The following is a 9281-nucleotide window of genomic DNA, read 5'->3' on the forward strand; positions in this document are numbered from 1 at the left end:
ACGAGGTGCTGAAAGTTGGGCACCGTGACACGTTTCACCTCATTCAAAAGACAGTTTATTTAATCTTTTTTTTTTCATTTCACAGTACTGAGGTCGAGTCGAGGTCGGAACAATATGAGATATAAACAGAAATGTTGGCTTCTCTTAAAAAGGGGGCCGGAACGTAAACGACATTGTGAGAGTAAAGCATTGGGGAAATGATGAATTAACAGCAGTGTGTCGGATACTGATTTGCGATTTGATCCCTTGAAAAGATGTGGGGGGTAACAAAGTGGGTAGTTTTAAACACGATGCAGCAGGGGACGCATAAATAACGGGCGGCTGACGTGCGCTATAAGTCATAGTTGTGGGGTCCTTGAGAGTAGAAACGTACATACACACATAGAGGGTGCACACTCCCAGTGTCTCCCTGGGAGGTCTCGTAAGGGTCGCAGTCTAAAATAAAATGCGAGAGAATATAAAATTATGGGAGCGAAAGAGCAGCCAGATTCCCACTTTGCTTCATGGCTCCCTTCAGATTCCCCGTGGATTTTCTCAGGCCAGGAGAAGCAAAGCAGTAGCAGCCAAAAAAAAAGAGGAATAAGAGATTCTATTGCCGATGGTTTGGATCTAAAGCATTTTCAAATTTTTGATAATTGTTAGACCTACAGATGTAAATAATCAACCTGTCAATTCACACACTTTGGCTGTAAATCTTTTTTTTATTAATGATGACTAAATCATTCAGATTCATTAGTGTATATTTTTTCCAATAAACATGGCTTTGTTTTTGACAAAATAACCTCAGATAATAATAATGATAATAAAAATATTACGGGAATATCCCTTGAGAACTGGCAACAACAACAACAATAACAACAACATTGATAATAACAATAATAAATCACTTATGTTTTAGTCTTATATAATCCCTTAAAAATCTGAATGAAGAGCGGTGGGGAACCTGGTGCCGGTAATGAAGATAAAGTAAATATAAGATGAGAAGCTTTTAGTTTTGCCAAAAATATAAATTTGTTCATTATACTGTTTATCCTGCAGTCAGGGTTTGGGGGTTGGGAAATGCCACTGTGATGCTCCAAAGTGCACGTTATTTAAAAATACAGATACACCCATAAAGATTATTTAAACTAAACAATCCGGGCACGTCCCAGATTACTATCCCTGCAGGATATAAGATGCTTGATCATAAAAATTATTGGATTATAAGATTATAAAACAAGGTGATCACCAGTTCAAGGCAAAGAGCGAAGGGCTAAACATCCCCATTCCATTGGCTCACTATCTGACTCGGTGTTGGCAGCACAGTTGCAGTGAGAGTGTGCGTTTTTTTTTCCCCCACTGCTGCCTGACCTTTGACCCAAACCTTCATTGACTTCGCTCCTCGTGCGAGTCACAAAGGGCCACAGGGTGACAAAGCCCCCCGATTGTGGTCGAACACAATGTGCGAACACAAGCGGGAGCGCAGGCAAACACCAATCATTCATATGTAAACACGTGCATACACCAAACAATAACTACCTGACGCTGTGTAAACTCCATGTCAGGCAAATCCGGACCCCCACATGGGTCTTGAGGGTGTTTTTTCCACCCCTGTTAAATTTTTACTGTGTGCTACTTTATGAGGGTCTTATTTTGTTGTTTTTTTTCCCACTTTTTCACCGCTAATGAAGTTGAGACCCCCCGATGGACAATCTGGAAGGTGGCGTTGGGATGAGCTGGCCCTTGGCGGCCGAGTTTGCCCTCCATTAAAAACTGCCGCAGACACTTGTCTCCTTTGTATAAAGGAAAAAACAGGGATGAAGAAATTTAATTTAAAAAATTAAAAATAATTTCATGCATAGCCTGATTCTGATATCCTGAGTCAGTCCGGCTTTGCACATTATTTGATGATAATTTCACAAGACCGGGGGTTATTTCACAACGACCGCCCACTGCCTTACTGCGCTCCCGATGGAGAGCGCCCTGTGTTTCACTTCGCTGGCTTGTTGCCCCATCACCATGGCTACCCAAACAAATAAAAGCCCAAAGCAGCAGGCCTCAGCAGGTAATCATTCGTGCCAGGCTGATCTTTGACCCCACGCCCAGCTCCGGTGACATATGGCCACACGTACCTGCTGTTCCTGGAGTCACTCGGCTGTGCGACCCAGCGGCAGGAGGCACGGTGTCACCTGCCGCTCCACTTAGATATTTTTTATTTACTTATTTGTCCTATGACTATTAGCATGTAAAGTTATTATATTTTTTAAACACAAAGATATCATATTATACACAGAATATCAAAATATGTTATGTTCTGCAATCCAACAGTTTTATCTTGTTGTATCTTGCAATTTCTTTTCTTTTTTGTTATCCCTGACTGCTGTCTCTTCTAAACCGACACTATCGTCTTCCATATTTCTTCCACTGTCACCTCCCAAGTTCAGTCGCCAATTAAAATAAGGATTTTTTTTCCCATTCCGACCCCGAGTCAGACATTCCAAGTGGATTTTCTCTTTTTTCCTGTTTCCAGATGTGTCTTAAGTCCATTTCCTGTTTCTGCGACTCATCTTTCTTCTCTCCGCCGGCTCTCTTCTCCTATCACTCCTCTTCACCTCCTCGCCATTTCAAGGCTTCATCCCTTTCCAGACTGGTTTATTTTCCATTGTATCGTGTCAGACGGACGGGATTAACTGCCTCTCACTTGACGGGAGTGGCCGGGGAAACGTGTCTGTTACAGTCAAACTGCTTTATTTATGGTTTTCCTTATAACTTCATCACAATGCAACTGAGATAAGTGTAATTTGTTTACCATGCAACCCACACAGATAAGCTCTTGACGGATGGCCACGGGTGCAGCACATTGTGCTGTTTCCATCAGATAAATTCTCCATCTGGTCCGATGCGATGCCTTTCATTAAACTCCAAAACTTGTTAATGCCACGCTGATAGTATCTGAAGAATCTGGGGATTATGGTCGGTGCGCAGTGAATTGAGCTGTCAAAGGATTTAATGCTGTCTGTTGCTGGATTAATGACACAATGATGCAGCTATGGGTGATTTTTTTTTTTTTGGGAGGGGGGGCGGACAGAAGCAGCCCAGTGCAACAGCTGAGAAAACCCTTTCAGTTTCTAAGTTGGTCTGTCTGTGCTCTGTGTCTACCTCACAGTTTAAGCCAGTCTGCATCTGTCTGTGCCCAATCCCCGATTATCCTGGGGTGGTGTTGTATTTGAATCAGCATGCAGCATTTGGCCAAACTGGCTGAGGTCTATTGGGCCCTCTGGAAAATTCTTGCAGGAAATCAGCCTGAACAATTGCAGTTTTGCATTTGCTGTTATATTTGGTTGCTCTGTTCGCTTGCGAGTCAGGAAGTGAAACACCTGTTGAGTGTTTTAGTTTAGTTTTAGTTTCCAAAGTGCAAAAGCTGCATGGAGAATCAAGGAAAAGTCAGAGACAAGCAAAGTAGAACAATGAGAAATCAGGTAGAAATGAACCATCCATCTAACTATAGTTTTATAAATCTCCTTAAAAAGCAACATCTAAAACTACAGTCTTTTCAAAGGCCCTTTTTACTTTTATTCTTCTTTTTTTTTAACTCTGAACTTGTTTTCATTTGAGGGTTTTTTTAAGACAGATTTCTGTCTTGTCTTTTTAAATGTATGTATCACTTTATCTTTTAGCGTTCCATCTGCAGGTGCACCAGCTTGGTTATTTCTCAGTAACTTGGAATGCACGGTGAAGGCGTTGAATGACAGCAACATTGATGCAGATAAAAGAGTATCATTTTCTTTTCTTTACACTTCTGAGTAAAGAAAAACAAATGTCTTACCGCAAGCACTGCTTTGTCGTGCAAACGGTATCTGACAGATGTCTGCGTGGCTATTCTTGCGAAAAGCTGACGTCTGTGAGCTCCCACACTGCAACCGAGGCAGGATGTGGCAGCAACTTCTCTTTGCAAGGTAACAGCGTTTGCCTGTCTGTCTCATCCCTCTCTTCCTGTGTCGCTATCTTCTCTGCTCCAGCCCACACACTGTGGGTGAAGGCACTGCAACAAAAATAAAGGGGTGCTGGGCTCTAGCACATAAATCTACTTTCATATTCTTAGATACGCAAAGGTTTTCCGAGCAACCTGTGGATACAAGAGGTGGACACAAGCCTTCTCTATGCACCTCTCCATCACTCCATCATCTCCTGCAATCACCCCTTAACCTCTTGTCAGTTCCCCTTCTGGGATACGTCAAGCATGATTGACTAAAACCATGAGTGAACTGACGGAGGCTATTTCATAAATGTAGGATCAGGCTGAGGTTTTTTTTTTCTAGAAATGACGTGTATCCTCTTTCAAAGCAGAGAATTGTTTTTGTTTTTTTTTTATCTTGTGCAAAAACCAACTTGAACTTTTTGACTCCTTGGGATTGAGACGAAACCAATAAATCATTTTCTACCCCTGTTGTCATTTAAGAAAGACCTTTTAGTCGAGGGGATACTTGGAAGCCAAAGTGGGTGAGCGGTTGCCAGGCGTCACCAGACCAAATTACAGATATGAACTATTTTGGTCTCCCTTAAGTAATATTAAACCATTTGTGGGCTCTCACAAAAGCCACTGACCAAACACTGCCCTGAACACAACTGGCCAGAGCCTGTGACCAATTAGAGCAGGGATGTGTGACCGACGACCAATGCGATCAACAGAGTGCATGGCACTGCGCTGAAACTCTGAAAACGGAATTGGATTGGACTTGTTGCAAAATAAACATAATAATAAACGTAGTAAACAAAGCTCCTTCTAAGTGAAGAATGTAGACGTGCCTTTGTTCATCTTTTTATGCAAATCATTAATGTTATTTGATATGCGTTGCCTTTCGAAGTCATCTTGTTTTTGCTGTTTTGTTTATTTGTATTCTTCGATGCTTCCAGGTTTGCAGGAAATCTAACTATGTGTGGCCAGAACTTGCAACTGCTACAGGACGGTTTCATTGAATGACATCAAATGTAGACACATCATTAATATAATATAATATAAATGACACAGTGGCACAGTGACTCTGCAGGACAGAGATTACATTCTATTTATAGGCCTTCTATCCTTGTCCACAAAAAGAAAGCGAGACCAATTCTGGCTCCTGACATTAGAAAACGAATCACTGAAGTCATGGTGACGCTTCTCACTGGGCCGACCAAGGCTTCCCCCTCCGACTGGCGAACATGGTGAGGTGAACCCCGGCCTATTCTAATGTCTTATTTTTATCCCTCCTTCAGCTTTTTCTTCTCTTTTGCCAAAAGGATTAGGAACTTATCTTTTAATACCGCTTCAGCGTCAGCTCCGCACGTCATCCTGTAGTCTAGAGGCAAATGTCTTCCACTACCAATGTTTGGGAACCTACTGATCCCTCTACGTAAGGCCGCAGGGGAGGAGAATAGTCCCTTTTGTTGCCCACGGTGATCAGCATGTCAGTGAGGAAAAGGAGGCTTAGACTTGGGCAGCGTGCTGAGCATCTAAATCAACAAGAGCCATTGGGCAGTTTAATTTTACGAGGCGTGAGACCTTTGCTGTCCTGTTTTAGGCCGCTTTAAAGTGAGGTCACCGCAAAAAGAGATCCGTGATTACACCAGCGTGTGACCTATAGGCTCACACTCATTACACCGCCGCGTAACTGACAGATGGAGTAAACTTAGGCACAGTGACCAGTATCGCATCAGCCCGCTCCCACTTTGAATACTGTGATGCACAACCTCTCGCCTGCATTAGGATACAGCAGCCCAGAGACAGTGTGCTTTTCTGGATTAGCTTTTTAATTGCAAATTTCACAATGTTAGAGAGGAGAGATGTGTCTTCCGGTGCTGCGCGAGCAACCGAGAAAGACGAGGAAAGGCTGGGGGGAGTTTAAAAAGGCAGCGCTCGATTCGTCTGAAACTATTAGCTATAATCTTCTTTTTGCACAAACAGTGGTTTATAACTAAGTACCATCAACAGAGATGATCTACAGCCAGCACTCAGGTTCTGTAAGGACTCAGCATTCTGCAAATTTACAGCTGAAGTGTTAACAGAGAATTTCCCAAGGTGCTGACACATGCTGTTTCCTTCGGAAAATTTGAAAATCAATCAGCAGCCAATGACTTTTGGATCAGATAAAACAAAGACTAGACGACTAGACAATCAGAACGAGCAATCAGTAAAAGCTGTTTGAATTTCACCGTCCGAACATCTTACAAGAAGACCTCATCGCTCAGATATTCGCCGCTTCCCCCTCCTGGTGTTTGCCTCCTGACTCATTCATACCCTCTCTGTGTTAATTCGTGTTGGGTGGAAGCAGGTCATTGTGGCCCTTCAAACAAAAAGGAAAAGTCTGGAACGTTATCAAAGTTGATCTGAAAACAACACCGTGGGCCTGAAGCCAGCCAGACGAAAGGAACTATGACAAATAGCTCCAAAACCTCAGTCAAAGTCTCAAGGGAGGACAAGACTTACATAATGAAAACCCCCTCCCCCTTTTTTACACCCCTTGAGGCAAGAAAAACAAGAAGGGTGAAAGGAAATATACATTTTCCGGCGGCTGTCATACGTGAGCTTAACAATGTGTAATTGTGTAATTATCTCAACACTAAGAAATCGGCCTCCACCGGCCCGTCAGCAACTCTTCTGACTCTCTGATCCGTCATCCCACTCGAGGCCGTGATATGTCGCCAAGTAGCCAATGATACTAACGTTCGTTGGACTTCTATGGTTATTTTTCAGAATCATCTTCAACTACATGAATAAAGTCTAAGGAAATCCTATAACACACCACTGTTGCTCACTTAACTGCCATTGCTGGGATCCACATCTTGGACACTGTAGAGAAACAGGAACCATGTGTGAACCCAACGCTGGGGTATTGTGAAAAAAACAAGATGGAGCTATTGGTTCCACTGACTCAGAAAGCGCTTATGCTCCCAGGTCATTGCTGAACTTCTCATATTTATGTTAGCTTAAACTGCAAGTTGGCAGGCTAAGTCATTGGTATGTGTTTTCATTAGGTCCCTGGAGCTGAGCTGAGCTCACTCACTCATGTGGCTCCTCTGACCTCTGACCCCAGGTCTAATGGGAAAACTGGCCGAGAAAGGGGGTCAAGGCTTTTGAGGGGGCCTGCTAGGACTTCAGGTAACAATTTGAGGAGGCGTGACAGGTTACGTAACCTTGTCCCCGGACACTAATGACTCAGTAGGGCTTGAGGAATGTCCGCTCTCAATAGCTCTCTTTTACATCACTTGATGTTTCTGGCAACAAAATTAGCTTTAGTATGGTAAGATCGGACAATCCTGCACTGTGTGCTAGATAACCGCTATGTAGGGCATGTGACCAACCACTATGTGCCGAGCTGCGGGCCAAACACGAGCACAGAGGGACACGCCATCCTCGTTTTCTTTCACTCTGGAGGGCGCACACAATTCCCGGCTCCTCATTTAGAAAAGTAAAATATACAGGTCAGTGTGAGCCATCCCCCCTGCTTCTTATCCTATCCCATTAAGATAGCAGGAGCTGAAACGGTTCCCTGAACAAGAAATAATTCAATCAACATGTCAAAAAGTGTTGTGGTCAGTTGATTTCCTGAGGATGGATTTAATCGACACATTTAAATACAGGAATGCAACTTTGGACGCTTAGAAATGACCACCCATCCAGTGGGGGGAGTAACGCAGATGACATTCAAGTTCAAAATGATTGAAGGAAAGTTCCTATAAGTGAGTTCAACACAATAAATGGTGGTTTGAATTTTCAGATAGACCTATTAGCCTTCGAAGGCTCAACAAACAAGTGCTTTCAAATACCTCCCATGATTTGAGGGTCACAAGTCCTGTTCCTTTTTTTGTTGTTTTTTTTTCTGGGGAGGATATAAATAGTTTGGGAATTCCTAGTTATGAAAACAATGGCTGATATCAATGGTGAATCTGGCCACAGGGTACAAGACACAATCGGAGGCAAATGTCTCACACTGTAAAAACCTTCCCTGCGGTTTAATCGCGACTTCTGCCGGATTCATTTTATGGTCTGGGATTGAGCCTCAGCCGAGGAAGATTTGTTCAGAGTGTGTGTTTTTTGCCAGGGTTCAGCCCGGGCCAGGGCCCTAACAGCTTCACAGCTTCACAGTTTTAGATTCGGCATGTTCCTGGAGTTAAGGTGAAACATTTCCCATGGAGTCCAGCTCATTGTCACATTGGCCTGCTCTGCAGGTCATAAATACCAATCTCTTTTCCTCATGGACTCTCCTTTATTTCCATTCTCCCGACTGCACGGCTACGTTATGATGGAGTGTGTTCTATTTCTGAAATATACATCAGATAACAGATCGCCGTTGTCAAACTTTCCGAATGCATCCTCAGCTGTGCATGTCTAATGCGGAGTGGTCTACTGGGATGCTTTGGATTCTTCCTTAACTACATATGGATCCAATTGACAGCATCTCCACCGCGGGCGGAGGTAGAAAACCTTCAAGGAATGCTCCCCTGCCCCAGGGGAAGCTTCACATCCATGTCTAAGGTGGTGTGAGAAAAAGTCATGTCCTACCTATAGTAGAGACCAAGCCCAGAAGGAGCAGCAGGAAAACACATGCCAGTGATAGCATCGCACGTGGCCCCTATCCTTGTGAAAAACAGGCTTGTGTTGCTGATGGATATGAATATGCCTTGATTGGGGTATCTCATTTTCAAGATATTTTTTAAAGCTTCAAGTAAAACGTGAATGACAATAAACTGTAACAGACATGGAACCACAGCAACAGACTCAGAAATGAATCTGAAAACAAAACAAAATAAAGGTATTTTCCCCTGACTGCATCTCTACCAATCACCAATGTTTTTTGACCTTTTATGGAAATCATAAGCCATCCTGATAAAAATCCTGATGTCAGTTGTCACTTTCATGATGTTACATGTTTACTACAGCCTGTCCTCGGACGTTGTTTCCTCATACCAGAAGTAATGAGAACATATTACGTGAATAATACTTTTCGTTTGGCTTGAGATCTGGTATCCAAGAAATGCGGAACTACAAACGATTTTCATGTTTTGACAAAACAAAATGACAGGTCTAAAATCCGTTGAATTGTAGTTAAACTTTAAGAGGCCAATCCTTTAGTGATATTCTACAGTACGTGTACGTGTTGCGGTTCACTATGACCACGCGTCTATTTGTGTTGCTCTTAATCGCTCTAATGCTTCGAGACTGACGAGTGTTTGTTTGTCTGCCCGATTAATCTGCTGTCACTTAAACGCACCACGGCCAAAAACGCTGGCGCATAGGCCCCGCCCTCTTCTGTGCTCTGCGG

Source organism: Fistularia commersonii, chromosome 28 (assembly GCF_037954325.1).
Source record: "Fistularia commersonii isolate RoL2024-O1a breed Wild chromosome 28, RoL_Fcom_v1.0, whole genome shotgun sequence".
Taxonomy (NCBI): Eukaryota; Metazoa; Chordata; class Actinopteri; order Syngnathiformes; family Fistulariidae; genus Fistularia; species Fistularia commersonii.